The sequence below is a fragment of the Lagopus leucura genome, unplaced genomic scaffold, assembly GCF_019238085.1.
Source record: "Lagopus leucura isolate 7727_CA_CO unplaced genomic scaffold, USGS_WTPT01 Super-Scaffold_73, whole genome shotgun sequence".
Lineage (NCBI taxonomy): Eukaryota > Metazoa > Chordata > Aves > Galliformes > Phasianidae > Lagopus > Lagopus leucura.
Genome location: NW_024962252.1, coordinates 47,963,031 through 47,984,237, shown reverse-complemented (window position 1 = coordinate 47,984,237; position 21,207 = coordinate 47,963,031). Strand labels below are relative to the sequence as shown.

At 38.6% G+C, this 21,207-nt stretch overlaps 1 long non-coding RNA gene across 2 annotated transcripts in view; it reads left to right on the top strand.

Moving 5' to 3' along the window:
- The window catches only part of LOC122191516, a 26,039-nt gene extending 5,587 nt beyond the window's left edge, over nt 1–20,452 (top strand). The window contains exons 1-2 of one of the 2 annotated variants that reach the window (XR_006182421.1): nt 14,482–14,787; nt 16,931–20,452. This is a non-coding gene — a long non-coding RNA (uncharacterized LOC122191516). Of the gene's footprint in view, nt 1–14,481; nt 14,788–16,930 lie in introns of those variants that run through there. The other variant, XR_006182420.1, reaches the window with a different exon arrangement.
- Nucleotides 20,453–21,207: the final 755 nt, after the last annotated feature.

The following is a 21,207-nucleotide window of genomic DNA, read 5'->3' as shown; positions in this document are numbered from 1 at the left end:
CTTCCTTCCTTCCTTCCTTCCTTCCTTCCTTCCTTCCTTCCTTCCTTCCTTTCTTTCCTTCTTTCCTTCTTTCCTTCCTTCTTTCCTTCTTTCCTTCTTTCCTTCTTTCCTTCTTTCCTTCTTTCCTTCTTTCCTTCCTTCTTTCCTTCTTTCCTTCTTTCCTTCTTTCCTTCTTTCTTTCTTTTTAAATCAGGACAGTGGGAGATAAACTGCAAAGAAAAAATCTCTGCCATCAGCAATTTCTTTCATATAAACTTCAGAGATCGAAAACATATGTTTTGGAGAAGTAAGGAAAAAAAGCAGAAGAAAAAGAAATAGACAGAGACTTTCCAAAAAGAGAGCATTTAGACTGCCTTCCAAGCAATGGAAATTCCAATTTTTGAAATTGTGCTACAGGCTAGTAATGTAAAACATTGTTGGCTATGGCACATGGAAAAAAATAAAAAGAGGAGAAAAAAAAAGAGTTTTTGTAATTCTGTCCCTCTTGTCAGAGGAATGATGTGAAGTCAGTCAAGCACATCATGGGGAAATGCTTATTTTTCACAGATACGGCATAAGAACATTCAGCTAATATCTATCATGCATAACTATGTCTTGTGCCAGTGCCGCAGAAGTGTGTCATTGTTTGGTAAAACACAAACTTGCAAGATTTCCATCAGTGATAACGCTGAAAGCCACAGTTGGCATCCCCACCGTCAGCATGTAGGGAGCCTGGCAAACTGAGAACTGAAGTTCATGGCTTAGTTCTCCTAAAATAACATTGTTGTTTTGTGTAGCATATGCTGTAACTCCATGACAACCCAACCAGGAAAGCTGGTGGCTGAATAATGACAACAATGCTGAGTTATCTCCTGATAACCTCACTCTCCCTGTTTGTGGATGAAGTGTCATATTAGTCAGCTGCTGATGGCATGTTGTCACCAGCCTCCATCAGACAGAGGGAGAGAGGTTTTGGAGGAACTGCTGACAAATAAGGCCAAGTGCCTGGACTAAGTGGTTACCTCAAGAGCAAATTTGGCCTCTGGCTATATTTAACCCACTTTCTCGAGGATGCTGTGCTGTTTTTGTAGAGGCAGGGCAGATGATACTTGTAACACATGGGCACAGTAATGAGCGCAGATATATCCTCTGTGGCTCCTGGAGTTTACCATGTGGTCATGGAGAAAGAATTCCATACTATTAACAACTGAAATTATGGCAGTGAGGTATCACTAGCAAAGGAAAAAGAAAGCATTACAAATGCATGGCACAGAGAAATTCAAGTGTACCTGAAAAAAATCCCCAGTTCACTTCAAAGTCTGATATACAAATATTTGGCACAGTTCATTGCAAGAGAAAAGAACAAATCTGTAATTGTATTCCCTCATTACAGACCAGTTTGTGGCAAGTACTTCCAAATTCATGTCAGAAAAGTCTGAAGAGTGCCAATGATTATCATTTCATTGGCCATGAAACCAGTGTCAGTTCAACTGAGTTTTGACAGGCAACTGTGGACATAACAACTAGTGTCTGGGTATATCTTGAGATAGCCATATAAATAAAACAACATACAACTGTAAACATTTCTCTGTGTAGAAAAGGCAGTCAGAGTAGTGAGAATGAGCCATCACTACTATTTGCACACACTGTTGCATAATGTTAATATTTTATCTTATAATCCACTACAAAACCATAGATAAAATTTGGACTTCAGCTTTTAAGTAAGTACAAATGAAAAAGGGTGCAAATCCTTTACTTGCTACCATGTCAAGATGTTTAGCTGCATTTAGGTACCCTTGGAAGCAGAGAAATTACTGCATAGATAGAAAAAAATGACAAGGGACAAAAACAGGGAAAAGCTTACAGTATCACCATACTTAGCCAGATGTCTGCTAATTTATAGTGGTCTGGCCAAGTTACATCTCTGGACTGAGCTGTGTGAAGGTCAAGAGCAGATATCAGTACGAACAAATATCTTCAATGTGTCAGCTGAGCATTTCTCTTCTAACCTGGGAAATTTTGCTGCTCACTCCTGTAGGTAGTAGCAGACTGGAGCATTTGACTTATGACATTGTACTTAAGCACTCTAAAATAGGGGTTAAGTAGAAGTCAAATATCTAAGCTTTGCACTCCCAGCACTGCTTAACTCCTACTGATCTGTGAGCTGCACCATGATGTGCTTTGGAGGCATTCAGTTTGAGTCTGTCTATAAATTCAGGCCTCAAACTGCACTGACACAATCATCTGATCTGAGTAGCCAGCTTTAGCCTTTGTGCCAAATGTGATAATAAAGGCAAATAGGAGCTATTAAAATATTCCAAATTTGCAAGCAGCTTCAGGAAGGGAACTCCTTTGTTAAGTACAGTAAAAAGCCCTTCTGGAATAAATGCATCCATATAGGTCCACTGGAACCATCATCAGGAGAAATTAGCTGCTCACTTTGGACCTACTGACAATGAAGGAATGACAGCTGTGTTGCAAATAACAAAGAGCTCTTTTGGGAGCAGTATAACTCTTCAGTCAGATGGTGATAAATATGGGTAGCTTCTGGACAAAGCTAGAGGGCTGCCAGGAATAGTGACTTGCTGAGAAGATTTATGTACTTTTGTCTCTGTTCCCAGTGTGCAAGCTTAAAATGATTTCAAGGCTATTTTAGACTAGGAAGATTCACAGAGCTGACAAGAGAAGGAGACAGAGATGGTAAAAGTACTTAGTAAAATTGGAAAAAAAAAATGCTGAGAATCACTTGCTAAATGAACAAGTTAGTTACAAATGTCTTGACTGTGTATCCCTTTTCTTCCTCACCCAATGGCACTCTGATGACTGAATATTTCTTACAGCTTCCTCTTTCAACATTCCTGTTAATAAACAGTTAAATAGGTACTTCTGTCTGATGCTTTTTTTTTTTTTTTTTTTTTTTTTGTCTCTTTCATTTGTTTTGAAGATGCACATTCTGAAGAGATGGATACTGCATGGATTGTCCTTCTCTAGTTGCCATTTGGGAATACAGTCAGCTGACATCTACTTGTAAGGTTATTTATACTGCTTGAGCATTAAAAACAACTGCAATCTTAATGAGATGCATAGGATCAAGGGGATAACCTAAGGTGATGTTCCCTTCCAACAAATGCCATCCATTCTTGCCTGTAGGCCTCTTCATATTGTTTCTAGGCAGTTTGTGTTGTCAGGGAGAAAATATGGAAGAACAGCTTATCATTGCTGTTCTCTTAGGATAAAGGGCAAGGACTATCTTGACCATGCACAGTGGAGAAGTCAGAATCTGTTGGTAAAGATGTGGCCTGGCACATATTCATTCTTCTCATCTAATCAATAAATCTCTCACCAGATTTATTTGCTCAGCTTTGTTCCCTGATGACTTGCTACAGCCATGGCACTGTAACTTACTTTTGAAGTAAACACTACACCTTGTTCCTAGAATTTCTGAGAGACAGAATCACAGAATCACAGAATTGTAGGGGTTGGAAGGGACCTCTAGAGATCATTGAGTCCAACCCCCCTGCCAATGCAGGTTCCCTACAGCTGGTCGCACAGGTAGGTGTCCAGGCAGGTCTTGAGTATCTCCAGAGAAGGAGACTCCACCACCTCCCTGGGCAGCCTGTTCCAGTGCTCCGTCACCGTCACTGTAAAGAAGTTCTTGTGCACATTTGTGCGGAACTTCCTATGCTGCAGTTTCTGGCCATTTCCCCTTGTCGTGTCTCCACACACTGCTGTGAAGAGTCTGATCTCGCCACTCTGCGTCCCACAACTTAGATATTTATAGACCTGGATCAGGTCCCCTCTGTCTTCTTTTCTCAAGGCTGAACAGACCCAGTTCACTCAGCCTTTCTTCATAGGAGAGATGCTCCAGGCCCTTCACCATCTTTGTGGCCCTCCGCTGGACTCTTTCCAAGAGATCCCTGTCTTTTTTGTAGTGGGGAGCCCAGAACTGGACGCAGTACTCCAGATGAGGTCTTACCAGGGCAGAGAAGAGGATCACCTCCCTCGACCTGCTGGCCACACTCTTTTTAATGCACCCCAGAATGCCATTGGCCTTTTTGGCCACAAGGACACACTGCTGGCTTATGGCCAGCCTGCTGTCCACCAGGACGCCCAGGTGCCTCTCTGCAGAGCTCCTCTCCAGCCTGTACCCCCAACCTGTACCATTGCATACAATTATTCCTCTCTAGATGCAAGACTCCACACTTGCTTTTGTTAAACCTCATTTGGTTTAACAGAGGACTGTTGCTTTCTATGTGGATAGTCAAGGCTTTCTATGGTGCTGTTAGAATATCACAGTAGAAAAAAGTTCACTGGCCTCAGCCACTACAAGCAACCTGAGATTAGTGAGTACAAAAAAACCAAACCAAATCAAAACAAACAAAAAAACAAACAACAAAAACAACCACCTAACAGATTCTACAACAACAACTATATATAGCTTTGCAGGAGATAAGGCAAAATCAGCCTGCTACATGAAAGCATATAGTCATCAGCAATGAGGACTAGGAAGAAATGCTTCACGTGTAGCAATACCTAATTGGGTAAGGGCAGCACGTTTTTGTCTGAAATTCCATTTTATCACCATGTGCTACTTGTTACTACCCAGGCTGAATACTAGATGGAATTGACTAATAGCTTCACTCCAGCAGTCCAAATCTATGTTCTAAAATGATAACTATTTTTAGGAATGCAAATTAATACAGAGACCCAGTGAATAAAATTCAGACTTCTTGTTTTTACCTCAGGAAACCTCAACTTTTTATATCTGCGAAGAAATTATCTTATTTTCTGTCTTCTATGTCAAGACTTGACTTTGTCACCTTCTACTTACATAGCACAATTTTGCTGCTTCTTGAACAACAATCACAGCACAATGAGAATTGCATATTACAGTGTGATTTCAAGAGTGGAGTCTGTTTGCCTATTACTGTATTGCAAATTAAAAGAAGTGGTTCTTAGTCCAGATGCCAAATGTCCTTCATACATGCAGCTCTGTTCTGGTGCTTCTACAGCAGACTGACTACTACATTCATTCTTTGTAGCAGTTGACCCTGGGTCTCCTTATGTCCTACAGAGAACTTATTGGGGTTTTAAGACATAATGATTATCCTTCCTGTGTTTTTTTTTTTTTTTTCTTTTTTTTTTTTGAGTTCAAATTCATAGAAATAATGACAGGATTGCTTTGCAGCCCATCGAGCTGGTGTTTTTCTGTCTGCAGACTGAGGACACACATTGAATGCTGTGGCTTGAGGCTAGAGGCCATGTGGGTTCATTGCAGGAAAACAATGCGTATCAAAGGACTATGTAAGGCAGGGGGAGCCAACTCTAGAATATCCATTAAAACCTTGAAGAGTAGTGTTTTGAGTGACTTGTCACTCAAACTGCACTGGGAAATCACATCCAAGAAAGCTAGCTGCAGTTATCCTCACCAAAGCAAGGTAACACTTAAGCAATGTAGACACTTGTATGTGTGGCACTCAGCTGGCTTTTTTCCATTTATCAATATATCTCTCACAGACCCTGGTGTGAAGGTCACCAAAAGCTAAAAGCAAAGGCTTACAGCAGGAAGCTCTCCAGGCTTACAATCACAATGAAACTAGCAGAGAAAAAGCTCTGTAATACATGCTTCCCTTTCAGGTATACCTCTGTCTGGAGGGCCAAGTTCCAGTCAATGCCAAACTGCTTCTGCGACAGTTTTGGACTGGCTTTCAAAAATTAAACTGAGAGTAGTTTTTGCTACTTCTGCAGTTGCCTTCCTCTTTTTCCTCCCTGCCTACCTGGTCTTTACCTCAGTTTCTTTTCATCAGTAGAGAAGGAATCAAATGTTAGCTCAGTTAGATAGATGTACAAAAGTCCTTGCAGCCTGACAGTAAAGCATCCATCCCAGCTAATGTACAGCTGAGGAAGATGTGCTGTTCTCTCCTTGGTGATTTCTGTTTTGTTTTCTGTTATTTATTCTGAAGACTTTTCAAACAAGTCTGGGGACCAGACACGTGAAGAGCAGAGCGTGGCACATCAAGTTTCCTTTGTCTCTGATCCTGCCTCAGAGATCCAACACAGCCATATACTCGTACTGATTTATGAGTATATCAACAGCAAATATCACACAACCCCTTTGGACCTCCTCCACTTCCCCAGTCATCCCCACAGAGACATTGGGTATATTAATTCCAGCTGGGCAGACAAGTTCAGAGCCCTTCTGGAAGAAAAGTGGTGAAACAGAAGGAAGAGAGACGCTTTTTTGGCGCTGCTTTTTTTTTGCTACAGGAAATGAAGAGACAGCAGTCCAGACAGCAGAGATGACAGGTCATGGTGCGGGCGCTTCCTATGAGACAGGAAGCCATGCTGGCCCTCATATGGAGCTCTGGCTGTCTGCAGGCGTCCGTTCCCCTCTTTGCACTTGGATTGTTGATCTTTAAACCATGATGGCTCCAAAGATATGCTGCAACCAGCCAGGCAACCTGCAGTGGGAGAGACTGGTTAGACAGCTCAGCCTCTGTTGGGTTCTGCCATCCAGCAGCAGGCCCAGGAGGGTTATGAAGAGGCTGGTGATGCCAGCTAGAGGACCTGGAGTATTGGGTAGCAGAGATGCACAGCTGAATTGTTGTGGGTTGTGAATGATGGACCTACAATAGCTTTACAAGGAAAGAAGAATAGCAGACAGACAGACAAAATGCTTAAAATGTCTCTTTATTTTTACTCTTTCGTGCCTTAAAGGCTTAGGAATGTTATAAATGTGATTTATTAAGGTGTATATGAGGAGAATGCAATGAAATCAATTTTGAAAGAAATTACAACTCTGTCTTCCAGCATTATATGTTTGCAATATAAAATTTTAAATTGCTCTTATTGTAGCTGCTGTTTATATTTCACAAGTGTTCAAGCTCTATGTGTGAACTGAGTGGTCAGCCATGTCCAAGCGCAATGAGCTTAAGACTCCTCTGAGTATTCATGACTTATGGTCTAAGGACTGCGTGTGTGAGACCATATTAATAGGTTAGAGGGGAAATTCTGGGCTCCTGGAAATAAATGTTTACAAGAATAAACATACACATATATGTTTGTACCCAGGTTTTCAGTTCCTACCGGTTTAGTTGAAAGTACCAGAGGGTCAGCCCTGACTCCAAATTAGCTATTCCAGAACTGAAACAGACAGCCTTTCCTGCTCTGTGTTGGCCAGCAAAGGCCCTTTGACACCTCTGCATTGCCCCAGAATGGTTCTAACTTTTGAGACTTCTACAGTAGGCAGGACATTGTATCTACCAGCCCTTTAGAGCCTGATCTACTGTTGGTACAATCACCAGGGAGGGGTCTCTGTCAGGGCTTTTATTCTCATGAATGTGCAAGATGGCAATTTGGCCTCATATACCACAGTTGATTTTGATTTCAGTGATGCTATCATCTGCACTATCATGATTAATGCTATCAGTGTAAGTATATTAACTAATGCCAGTAATATTCGGAGTTAATTTTCTTCAGCCCAATTATTCATCTTTCTTGAACTCAGGAACGAGATGTGACATACTGTTTTCAAGTTTAAGTTTTTAAATGGTCTCCCAAGACAAAACATGCTAACATCTTAAATAACTGAAAGTGTGAAGATAAAACAAGCAAGCAGATATAGGAACATAAAAAGCAAGCTATGTAAAGATCCCAACTTATTTTGTCTTTCTGAAAAATAGAGTGTAATATAGCAAAGAGTAGAGACCAGTGAAGATCAGAAGCCTTTAGGTTTTCAAATTGTTCCAGAAGTTAAGTTGTGGTGGAGCAGATAGAAGTCTGCTTTGCATTTGTGGTTTGTGCTGGAAAGTATGTAACTGTCAGTAAGAGGAAATGTGACTTAGTGAAATGCTGAGATACTTATACACTGTTAAGAACCAGCTACCAAATGGAACAGACGTTGTTTTCAGGATTATGGGAAGAAGATTAAAACAGCATAAGAGTTATGTGGTGAAATTACTGGAAACTGGTTAACTACAGAAGTTGTGGAAGGTGATTTTATATTTCATTTACTAAACTGTGTGCTTTCAAATGGATGAATACTCTTTTAAAGTACCTTGCCTTTATTTCATCTAAGCTGAGAGCACTGTAACTGGTTTTCTCATATTTCATGTAAGTTCAACCATTCTGGACTACTACATTACACAATGAACATACATAGAGATTGCTTAAAATATTTTTAAAATCAATATAAATTTGTTTCAAGATTGAATTGGTTCACTTAAAAAATAAAATAAAGCAGAGAATAGAGTTTTAGGAATTATTAAGGAATGGTTCCTGCTAAAAAGGTTACATTTTTAAGATGTTAACAAGATTTCAAATTGTAAAGAATTCTAGTAATTTCTTAATTATCAGAATTTTTTTAAGATCTTTGTTCCTTACTTAAGCAAAGCAAAACAAAACGAAACACGACACTAAGTTCTTGTATTTGGAAAAGACCACGGAAGTACACAACCCTGATTCCATTTTGCACATAAGCACTCTGTTTCCATAGCAGTTTTGCCTTTTGTAGTGTTGTGAAATAGCCAGGGAAGTCCAAGTGAATTATTTCATCTCCTACGGAACAGGAAACATACTGGAAAAATTCCTGTGACAAATGCAAGCTGTTGTCTGCTGCCCAGTCCCTGCTCTTACTGTTGCACATAGCAGGAGGGTTACCAGTGGAAAAGTAAAGCTTTGTAAGTCTGACTCTACCTTAAAATTATTCTGCTGGGTAGATCACGCTACTCTGCCTATTTTCTTTTGTAACCATGTGTGCCAGAGCCAAGTATGTTTAAAGTGATCCCCTGAGTTCACAAGTGCTTTGTGTTGCTGGACTGCCACAGAATTGTAGGAGTAGATGGATGAATTTGATTCCAGTCTGTTGAATTCAAAGGAAAGTTGGACAGAGTCCATCCACATGATGCTTGCATTTTAAGTGGAGTATCTGCTTCAATAAGCAATGTTTGCTGCATAGGTTGAGTTTCAGCTCAGGTGTCCCAGCTGAAGCGTTATCTGAATTCAGCCCAGTCTGGGAAAAAAGGGCTTGAGCACAGACGCTGGGTTTTAGGTCAAACAAATAGTTTCTGCATGAGATGAGAATTCTATATTTCATCATGACAGCGACGGTTCTCATCCAAAGGAAGACTCCAGATGAATTCAATAGCTTTGCAATAGGCTAATGATCATAATTTATGCTTCTCCAATCTCCCCTTTATTTCCTTTCAAGTGTTAGATATCATTTTCCCGTAGATAGCCACACCTTTCCTACCTGTTATTTTTTGTTTGCATTTGACAAATACGTTAGAACCCTTCTCAGACAGAAGAGTCAGACAGAGAGAGAGACCAGAGTTATTAGGCAGCTGTGGGACGTTTCTCAAGTCCTACTGAGACAAAAATCCAATTTGTGTTTGTTGTTCCATAATTCTGTCCTATGGTCATCAAGTTAAGTATTTGCTTTATACTCCTGAACAAAAAAAGCCTTAAGAATTTCTGCTAAGTACATTTGTTAGTCACTGTTTGGTGAGTGCTCTGAATATGATAAATGCTAGCTTCTATTTGCTTGTATTAAGAGAGCAGAACGTTTTATTTCCAAAGAAGTTAAACATGTTGACTAAACTGATGTCTAGGTGTTAGTCTTAAATTGTTCCATGTTTGTCTTTCTTACTTCTCCTCACCAGACAGAATCTCTCACCTTGGACAAACCTAGAAGTTTTCCACAGCCTTTTTAATCTGTACATACGCATTTTCCAGGCCTGACAACTTTCCTTTTGTTACAAAAATAATCAAAGGAAAACCAAAGAGAATAAGCAGCTTCTTATTAAATATTGCTGTTATCGTGCTCTATATCAATCAATTGTAGGAAGAATTTATGAAATATTAAACAAAATGTCAAAAAGTTGGTTCAGAAAAGGAAACACATACAAAATTAAAAAAAAATCTATCTAATTGTGCAAATCAATTATTTCCTATAGTTTAAGGAAGTGACCATTCTGAAATCAGTTTTTACTTTGCGCTCTTTGAATGAGCACATTGACACTATCTTACAGAGACATCTGAGAATACATTCAGCTTGATCTAAGGATAAGGAAAGATGTCAAATGATGAAATGGGCAGATTTAAAATTCAGCAGCATGTCATATTCCCTTTCTTGACTACCCCTGTCACCATATTAGGAGCTGGTCACACAACAGATCCTACATGTGGAAACATCTGTTGTGATCACTTACACTGTCCACATGCAGATCCACCTTGTTGGCTCTTTCACTGTGTGTCAGGGTTTGGTTTGTTTCAGTGAATTTTTTCTTGTTCTGCTCTGTACTTTAATGGAGTGTTGTTTTGATGCACTATTCTGCCTTCACTTTCGAGTGGAGAATTCTGATTGTGGAAGACCCTGACCATAGAGGACCATTCCTCATACTTCAAATGATCTGGGAATTTTGCCATAATTCTTTTCATTCATTATACTTGGTGTTTTGCTGAGAGACTATTTTGCTATTTCTATTTTCCCCAGTTTTTGGAGACTATATTTTGCTGAGTAAGTGAGGAAACAGAGGTCTGAGACTCTTCTCATCCCTTCTTATTGATAATGTTTGAAGTGGTCAAAGTTCATGAGATCTGTGGGTAGTCTATTGTAGAGTGTAGGGAACATGGGATGGACAGGAGAGAAAAGCTTTCAGATTCAGATATTTCTTGTTTGCTCCAGGCTAACAGAGTGTTTCCAACAGAGAAATAGTGAAACTCAGCATAGGTAAGATGGAGTGTTTCTTTGATTCCTCCTAACTGAAGAGATTTTAATCATGTGATAAGGAGAAAAAGCCTGCAGTTTTCAAGGGGAGATGCTCCCGATTTATGATGAAAAAAGTAGAACTTGACAAAATAAAGGCTTTTATTTCAGTTCCTGAAGCAACTGTTTCTTTGTGGTGGCTGAAGAGATTTGTTGCCAGAAAAATGTTTTCCTTTATACATTTAAGAAATCTTCCAGCAAATAGGTAACCCGATGCTTCAATAATAAACAAATAAATAAACAGATTTTCTTCCATTAAAGCAGATTTTCTTCCTACTATACTAAAATTTGAGTAAGAAAATTACTCCTACAGCTCTTGAAAAATCTGAAGGAAATCAAAGTACTTTTCTAACATAAAGTGGTTTTGTAGGGAAGGAGCAATCCTAAGAGAAGAGTTTTCCTTTTAAGATGATTTCCTCAAACACTTGAGAGAAATTAGCACTTTGAATACCTTCAGTTCTTTTCTTGTATCACACATATGTACATTTTGGTTACTTGGAAATAAAATGGTGACAATAGGAAGTAAGTGGTAAACATATAAATTATTTGTGGCTGTTTAATGGATATCACAGTCTCTAATAACATTCTTATTTAAGTACCACTCAGAGTGAATGCATAGAAGTACTCCTTTCATAGGAAAAGCTGCAGCCATTCATCAACAGTTCTTTAATGAGAAGGTAATAAAGCTTTCTGAGTGTTGCTGCTATTTCATTTCTAACCTTTTTTTTTTTTTTTTTTTTTTTTTTTTTTTCCCCCCCCCAATCAAATGAAAATACATTTCAAACTCTAAGTCTGTTTTCTTGTTATTCCCACTGGTAAGCATAGTGCTGAATAATTCAGCAGATAGAGTAACCTACGCCAAGCATATAACCCCAAATCCCCAGTCTTACAAAACTCAATTTCAAGTTTCTCACCTTAAGCAATACATTTAATAAATTATGCATTTTCCTCCTCTAATATGCATTTTCCAATGGATTGCAAATAGCCAAGACACTATCCCTTGATACTATTCATTTTCATATTAAAGGAAGAAAAAAAAGCTGAATATGGTATAAATATTCCCTAACCAGAACTCTTACTGTTTTGTTTTGGTGGTTTTATTTTTCCACTGAATCTAATCCTGGGAAAATGTAGACATATAGGAAAATTATTCTGAGTTCCTGTAATCTGTACCAGTTACTATTACAAGAAGAAAATGAGAGGTAAACATTCAATTAAATGTATAATCATCTCTTTGTGTGATTTGCCAAAGATATAATTTATTCTAAATTTACTGGGAAAAGTACAGAAGAAGTAATAATCAGAACAGCCTGGTAATTAGGTATGTATCCTCTGGCACGTGGCCTGGCCTATTTCAGACCAGAAGTGGATCTGAGCTGCACATTTTTGATGCAGATCTTGACTGATTATGAACTCTTCAAGTCAGTGTGTTTGGCTTAGAGTCCTGGCAGAGCCCAGCTGCAGCCTGCATCCCGCTCATATTCCTGCATCTGTTGACACTCAATGAGATTTTGGATTGAATTTCAGGCTCTCTCTCTCATGCACATCACCAAAAGCAATTAAGATGTTAGGCAATCTAAGACACTGTGAAGCTTCAGGGTTTGTTAAAATTACTTCTTATTCTCCACAGGAGAAATGGAAAAAAAAAACAAAACAACAAACTTCTATGACTTCTCCCGGCCTCTCATCTTTTGCCTCTGAAAGCAGAGAAAGAAGAAACATACAAGTACCTGTATTAGTAATAGGCACGCGTCCTTGCAGGGAGATCAATTCATTTCCATTAGAGTTACAAGTGGAATTGGAGCAGCAATCTAAAATACAGGGCCTTTAATCAAACAGCTTTCCTTATTCTCCACTGAGATTTCTGATTTAGTTCCTTGCCAAATTAACCTTGAAGGTATAACAAGGCCTTCTAGATCCCATCATTTGACTGCAGAAATGCTTTTGATTTTTAAATGCTCTATGGCAGGAGTTAAGAACAATGTTCTGACATCATTAAATAGGCAATATTATTATTATTTATAATCCTTGTATAAGACAAGGTCCTGATCACTGTGCTTTATAGCCAGATATACAGAAACGTTAATATCCATCTTCAGATTGCTGTAGTCACACTAAAAGAGGCAGATTCTCTCACTTATTGTGAGCACTATTTACCTATTGAATAGAGCAAGACTGTTTTGCTGTGGCATGTGCTCACTTTGCTCACTTTCCTATCCTATATATGAGAAATGACCCTCACTGGTTCCCCTCATTTTGTGAAATGAGTAGGAACATTTGCACAGGAGAACCTCTTGAACATGCCAGAGCTCACGGCCTTGTGAAGTGGAAACAAGGGTTTTTAATCTGTGTGTTAATGGAATGTGACTGGAAAGGTGCTTTTGGCACTGGGCTTAAAGCAAACTAGAAACAGAAATAATAGAAACAACTAGAAGGTATGTAATGGGGAAAAATTCTTCAGTAAGACCAAGAGCAAATTTTGCATTGTACCTATCATCTATTTGACAGATGTGACATTTCAGAAGTTTGTGTAAAGGCTTTACTTCTCCTTGAAAGGCATTTTTATATTAGACAGGACTTTCACAGTTTCTTCCACAGCACTAAAAGACTGCAACTTAATCCCATCTGAAGAAAATAAAAAGAAAACTCTGCTCTGCCCTTTGAAAAATATTCAGATACATTTTAGAAATAGGAATAAGAATAGCAATAGGAATAAGTGGCCATTTATCTTTCTCTGGTAAGACCTACTTGAGTTGACTAGACTGATTCAGTCCCATGGAGAGTAATGATATATGAAAAATAAATATTAAAAAAAATGTATCTTATAAATATGAACAATATATATATACATACACACACATACATATAATTCAAATCTTTCCGTCTAGCACATACAATCACTATAATTAGGAAATGTATAATTTGGCAGCTTGTTTGGTCATAGCCTAAACTAGTTTTGTAATATTGTAAGCCCACCTCTGCTGTCTTGAGAAATGTTTCTTAAGAGCAAATAAACGGCAAAATGAAAGGCTTGCATAGCACTTCACCGGGAGAAGAAACTCTATGACTGACATAACAAAGGTTTTCATGTCCTCAGGGTAGTCGGTATTAGAAGAACATGAACATGAGAAGAAATCCATTGAAAAAATGGATCAGAAAAACATCATGCAGAAGTCATTAAAGCTTTTCCATGCTGTATACTGTGACATAGTTTTCTGTTCCATGAGCTGGAACCTCTCTATTCTCGTACTCTGACAACTGCTTAAGTTCAAACAACTACTGAAGCAAGCCCAGCCTCAGCCAGAAGAGCTGGCTGGTACCCAGTAAACATTATAATTTGAGTCTTTCTCTTCCAAAGCTTGAGGGAAGAAAGGAAACATGGGGGAAGGCAGAGGGCTGGTGAGAAAGGGGATGAGAAGATCTTTACCTCTATAAGTGCCACAAAGTGTGAAAACTGACCTAGGAGATATGGGGTCTTAACTCCAGAAAAGTTTTGTTTTCAATTCATGAGTAAGTTGGAAGAAATAACTAAAAAGGCTGAGAAGGGAAGACAGAAAAGAACCCGTAGGAGGAACCCAGGAGGTATGAAATGGGATGATTTGGTCAAGCTACACAAGAAATATATAACATGTGAGGATGGGGCACATGTAGGGATGGGTTATAGGTACTGCAAAGGGGAAAAGCACTCTCTGGGCAAAGTGCTGACAGTGTGAACAAGCATGTTGATAGGCAATTGAAGAGGTGCCAGCACTTATTTTCCCTGTTAAGATGACTGTGACATTGCTTGTTGTGCTCTGATTTTCTTTCTAATTTTTGTTTCTGTTTGTTTTCTCTTTATGTATGCCAAGTGTATAGTGACATTTTACACAGTGCTGCTCTACATTGCTCTCCAGGTTGGAGAAGGGCCTGGTGCAGAGCTTGAGTGCAGCCAGGTCTTACCCAAAAGGGCAGGAGACCCACTGGCTCCAGACTTCTCAGCCCAGCGGAGCCACTGGGCACAACAAAAGCATAGTAACTCCAGGTTCCACAGTTTCATGAGAAAGGTAACCCAGATATTTCATGAGCTGCTTGAAATATTTGGAGACTGAATAGAATGACTGAATAAAAACCAAACTGCAAGACCAGCTGGTTCACTGCAAGATTGCTACTTTTACTCATTCCACTAACTTGGTGGCTGAAAAAAAGACTGGAAATTGTAGTCATTTTTCAAAATGACTACAAGTAACTCATCTGGCTGTACCAAGAACAGGAAATTGCAGTGGGATCATTTCTGCAAAGGCGAGCTGTATGAAACATAACTTATTAGTATAACTTGTCCAATTAAACAATGAAATAATAGCTGAAAGCAACCAAAATAGAGAGAGAACATCAGCATGTTCTTTCTCAGCTTAGCATATAACTACATTTGATTTCACATGGAAGGAATTGTCTCCCTACACTGTCTGCTTCTACATAGTGACCTGCAGCAAACATGTTCTAAAACCTCAACTTAATGTACTATCAAGCCTGAGTAAGGTGGGAACAGCCAAAAAATGGGGGACAATAGAGAATGATGTCTCTAATGTGTAACATTCTGCTTTGTTAGATGTAAAAATACAAAATGCACAACCATAAAAGAACAAAATACAAAATCTTACTTGTGCCTTCTGGAGGAGAAGAAAGGCATGTGCTCAGCTGCCTTTCTCCTCACTGAGAACATACAAGAAGAATGGGCTGTTTCCCCTGTCCTGCTTCCTGCACTTTCCCCAGTACTAACCCACTAACATTCCGGTTCCAGCCTTCCTGGATCAGCAATCAGTATTAATTTGTGTGGGTATGTCATTTTGCAATACATAGGAACTCTCTTTTTCACCATGGGTTACACAGGTTACTTTGTGTCATGAACTTGCTTATTGTTGCAATGGATAACTTAAAGCCAGTAAATACTAAGAATATGACTAAAGAAGGGACTTATGTTGCATTCAAATACTTACTATTAAAGGATGTTATTTGGTAAATATTAAAGTAAAACTGAGAACTCCTTCTCATTTCCTGTCAAATCCCGAAAGTATCTAACTCCTTGTCAGTATCATTATTCTAGTTTTCTAAGGAAATGAGTTTGTAAGATTGCACTGTCTGTCTGCCTTCTCATGATGGCTCCTTGGGCCAGTTCACACCATATTTGTAAGATGGCTGAAGTTGCAATGATAATTCTGCTCATATATGTTTCATAAAAAAATTAAAGATGGTATGACTATCAAGCCTAAGTGAAAGTCAGAAGCAATGGACCTAAATACCCAAAACATCAGCAGGAATTTTGTGGTTGTCAGCAGGTTATGTGGGAGTCCCACTTGCAACTTGAAATTCTAGGAAACTCTAGGATATTGCCTTGAATTCTGTTTTGAAGTATCCTCATCTCTGTACAGTCCAGTGAGTCTAGGAATCTAACATCAAACTCTGCACTGCAAGGCAGCATAAAAAAATTATGCACTGCAACACATGAAAGACATGCCCATATGACACTAGTCTGAACAGATGTAACCCCTTTCATCTGCTGGAGGAAACCCTCTGCTGTAAAGCTGAAGTAACTAAGAGATGACAAGAAGGTAGTGCCTCATCTGTTCAAGGTTGTTATAGTCCTACTCTTTTTATAGTAGAGTTCAGTCAGTCTCTTAATTTTAGCTCAAAATATAATCCTGTTTCTTGATTGATGGCATGTATCTTCATATTCTTAGTAGAAAGATTGGTCAGAGTTCTTGAACACTGGCTTTGAAATTTTTACCATTTTCTTTTGGAAGAAAAAGAGACAATTTTATTGTTAAGAAACACTGCTTTATTAATTATTGCACACATAGTGCTATATATGTATGTGTGTTTTTATATATAAATGTACAAATACACACAAAATACAGTATATATCTATACATATATTTAGCACAGATATATAATAATATACATATATAATATTACAAATAGACAGCTTCAGATATAAACTTACTTTTGTTTGTTGTTTTTTGTTTGCTTGTTTTTAATTAGGTAAATCTATTAATCACATACTTCCAGACTTTGCACGATGTTGTGATATTCAGGTTGGAGACAGCTTCAAAAATGTGCAAAGTGAATTGTGAATTTTCCCAGACAGATTAGGTATGTACTTAAGTTTTATAAACCTGTTCTTAACCCTCTTTTTCAAATCTCCTTTTCTAGGAGCTCCATTAAAGCATGAAGAACAATAGTTTGATTATAACCACTGTAAAACAAAGAGCTGAGTGAAGTCTTGGAGTGCTGTTGCTCTGGGCAAGTTCTGGAGCAGAGAACAATTTAACACAGAAGCTTTCGGCCAAATTTTGACTGGAAGATAGAAAGATGCCTAAATACATTCAGTTACCAGCCACAAAGCTGGTATATGATATGATTAACAAGAAAAGATGTATCCCCAGTCTGACATGCTGTGTGCTCTGACAGAACTGAAACCTGCAAGGGAGACATGCATGGAAAAGCAGAGGTTTGTCAGTGCAAGAATGACTTTTCCGTATCATCTCCTTTAGGGCAAAACTCTTAAGATCTAATTTTCTATGGACTTCTGTAAGAGTAAGTGTGGCCATGCTGATATTAACATTTTGGCTTGGAGCAGCAGTGTATTGCTACACAGATCTCCTGGTTGCTCCTTTCCTTTACTTGGATTAGGTTTAGAATGTATTAAACTAGGAACAAGGGGAAGCTTTGATTTATTGATCTCTTCCTACTGCACAGAATTGCTTGCCAATATAGATACAATCTGTGAGGCCGTAGAAAGGCACTCCTGAACACACTGGTGTTACATGGATCTACTCTCCATAGCCACGCAGGACATGAATGAAACTTTGCAAAAGGTATGGGTAACTTTGAAATAACTTCTGTTTGAAAGCAACTGCAACCTGTCAAGCATGACAATATATTCGTAATTTTCATACTCTTTTGCTGTTCCTGTACTTCTGAATTCTCTGTGACCTTGTAAGCTATGTCTGCACTTTTGGAGATATACAAACAGGCTATAGATGCATGGCTAGTCTGCTTAGGAGTCTGATAAACTAGCCGGAGTGAACTGCATACTATCTTGACTGCCTTTTGGTTGTTTTGTAGGATAAAGAACCTTAATGCAAAGCTCATTCCAGAGACTTGTGATTAGCCCACTGTCTCTGTTGTCAGCACAGCCCCATTGGAATGCTCTCAGGTTTTGGTCCTAAACGGAGCAGAGCTGATACTCTGAGGAAATTAAAAAATGAAAGCAGACATGATGTTGCAGCAATACTTGGAGATTTCGTTATCTGTGCAATTAAGTGGTATGAATATTTACCACAGAGGAAAAAAAAAAAATTGTATGTTGTGTAGCTCCACATCCAGTGGCACATACCTGAATTTAGCATGTACTTTCCTAAAAGACTTTCATGGATAAGTGGTGCAGAGCTCTCCACACCTTCAAATCAGATTTCTCATCTGTATGTATTATATAAATACCACATAGAAATTTGGACACAATTGTCTCGCAGTCATTTGATCCAACCATTCATATTACCTGGAACAGTACAAACAAATGAAGACACAAAATAAGCTGTGGTCACACTACAGTTTGAATACACTCCACTGTTCTGAATTCAGAACAATAACATTACATAGCTTACCTTACATTCTGATGAATACCTTATATTTTGATGATCTGTTTATGCTAATATTCATGGTATTTTGTTTTCATAATATTTGTAGTCAGTTGCTTGGCTATATGATCTTGGGGATTGTCTATACAGTTGACTAGGACATACAATTCCTGGTTTATTCTGAGAATCTGAGCCACTCTTCAGTGTCACTCCATCTCTGGGTACATTTTTTCCAGAGACTCCAATGAAAGTGTAGAGTAGTAGCAACTGCTAAGAAGCATAATCTATCTTTTTGTTAGAGGAGTTTCCAAAGGATCCAGACCATTCTATGGAAAATGTAAACATATCAAATTTTCTTTTTGGTCGCACTTTGGCAAAATAACACTTTGGGGTGGCCCACAAAAATATCAGAAAGGCCTTATAAAACTCATGTGCCAGTATGTGTCATTTTAATTCCTTCTATTTACAGAAATCCATCAGGTGCTTTGCATGTATATTTATGGCTTTTTAGAGAAAGAATCAAATGGTTATTTACATTCATGTGAAATGTTTTCATTTTCCTGAATCACCACATTCTAACAGAATAGTTTTCTAAAAGAAAATTCTCAACACTCTTTGTTCCCAAACACTCCTTATCAGTGTTTATTGAACATTCTTGTCCTATACACCTTTGGAAATCCTATTATTTTTCTTGGTCTGGTGCTTGGTTATGATTTAGGATGTTTTTCTAGCTCACACCGCTTACCAATTCAAACACTGTGAAGAATATGTTGTTTGAACCAGTCTGAATCTCTGGATTTCTAATCCTGTTGGTTGAGTGTACTGAACTTTCTTTCCCTAAGCCTCTCTCACATTTCATTTGGAAGGAAGGCAATAGTTCTCCTTTTTAAGCAATTAGAAATTTATCACAAATTGTGATACTTACTGTCAGTTAGTTACCTGTTGATGTTGTGCAAGCATGAAAAGGGCCAGTTCTAGCAATATTCACCAGAAAGTTATGCTGAGCAGTTAACAAGATACCAGGAAAACTGCTATGTTGTGCTGTGTTCTTTGTCCAATCTTTGCTGTCAAGTATTTTCCAATACAAAGTCTCTGTTACTAGGTTGAAAAACAGACTTTGCTGTTGCTTTTTTTTCCTTCCCCTTTTCTAACCCACCCTGCACTATAATTTTAAATGAACTGAAGGATGGCTTGCCAGACAGTGGTCACATGAAGATGATTTGAATACTACAGATGATTTTTTTGTGTGTGTTTGGGAGGATCCTAAAGAGGCTGTTGAACTGTCTATGCAAGTATGGCCTTCTGTCCAACAGTGACTAAAAGAACAAAAATTTATACTGCTATAATAACAGATTGTGGAATTCAGTGCATTTCTTTCTACCCTCATGAACATCTTTTGTTTTTCTTGAAAGTAAAATATTTCAAAGAAGCTTTTAGCTCTGACACGGCTGTTGTTCCCCCCTACAACCTCATGCACAGAAGAAAGGGCATAGCTGCTGGAAAATACTGAGGAGGTGGTGGAGCACAGCACCACTTTCCACTGCTCATCCCCACCTGTTGCAAGGCCAAGTCTTCCTTGTGTCCTTCTGCACCAGCTGTATGGAACCAAGGAGAGCCATCAAGAAGCTTCCAGTGCTGTGTTGTCAACACTGAGCTTCCTTAGCTCAAGCAGGAGTTCTGAAGACAAGAACTGGAGTCTTTGGGGTGTCAGCAAGGAAGCACAACAGGGGTTCTCAGCACCAGAAGTTCAGCTTGGCAGAACCTGGGAGGAAAGGCCTGTCTCAGACTTCACAGAAATCACTCACTGCCTGACTAGAAGGTGCATAAGATGCACCTTTCCAAAACTTTCTTATATGAATGAATCTAAAAGGAAACTAGTTCAAGATCCCCTATCTCCTCCACATCTTTATGCCCCTTTGTTCCTTGCTTGCCTGCAGCTACCATTTATGATGCACTCTCATGTATATTGCATTTGAGAGCATTTGAGAGCTGCATGGAAAAACTTTGCCAAAAAGTGCACTTGGAGACAGTGGAAACTATTTGTGAAATTTTGTGAAATTGGGTCTAAATCAGTAAATGGTTTCAAGCAAACAGACAGTTTGCATTTGAATTCTTCAGATGAAGCTGAAGGTTTGAGTTACCAAAAAACAGTAATAAAATAAAATAATAATTAAAAAATCAGAACATATTCAGTTACATTTTCTAAGAATTACCACTTCTCAATCTGAAACATATGATTTTACTGGGTAAAGTATCTTCTAAAAGAAATATTTCTTAATCAACTGGTCACATTGTTTCAACTTACTTAGCAGCCAAATGAACTTAGTCAGATATTTGATTAAAACAAAGAAATACAAAAAACAAACGTGATAACAAAATCTGTTGTGAGCAGCCAGAAAAACTTGGGATTTTTTGAACTTAATTTCTTACCTACAGAAACTCAAGTTTACATGTCTGCTGTGTAGAACACTTCTAATCCCCACTGATATTTCTTGTGATCATTCTCTGATTTGAAGCTAAGCAGAAGTACATATTTTGTAAATACTGGGAGTCAAGAATATGACCTAGAACCATTGTAGTTGAAGATAGGCCATAAACAAAGAAAAGGCATCATGATTATCATGAATGAAGCCAGCTGAAGGCAGTCACGTAGATTTAATAAGGCGGTGAAGATGACAGCTGTAAAAGCATCCACTCATCATGAGCTACATTGCTACTGCCACAGTGTAGCCTTCTGCACAATGTCCACACCATCTGTTACTGTTGCAGATTCTTCACCTTCTTTGGTACAAGGCACCAAATACAGCTCTTCACATCTTCCAGTGCAGTATGCAAATATAGCTCCATGGA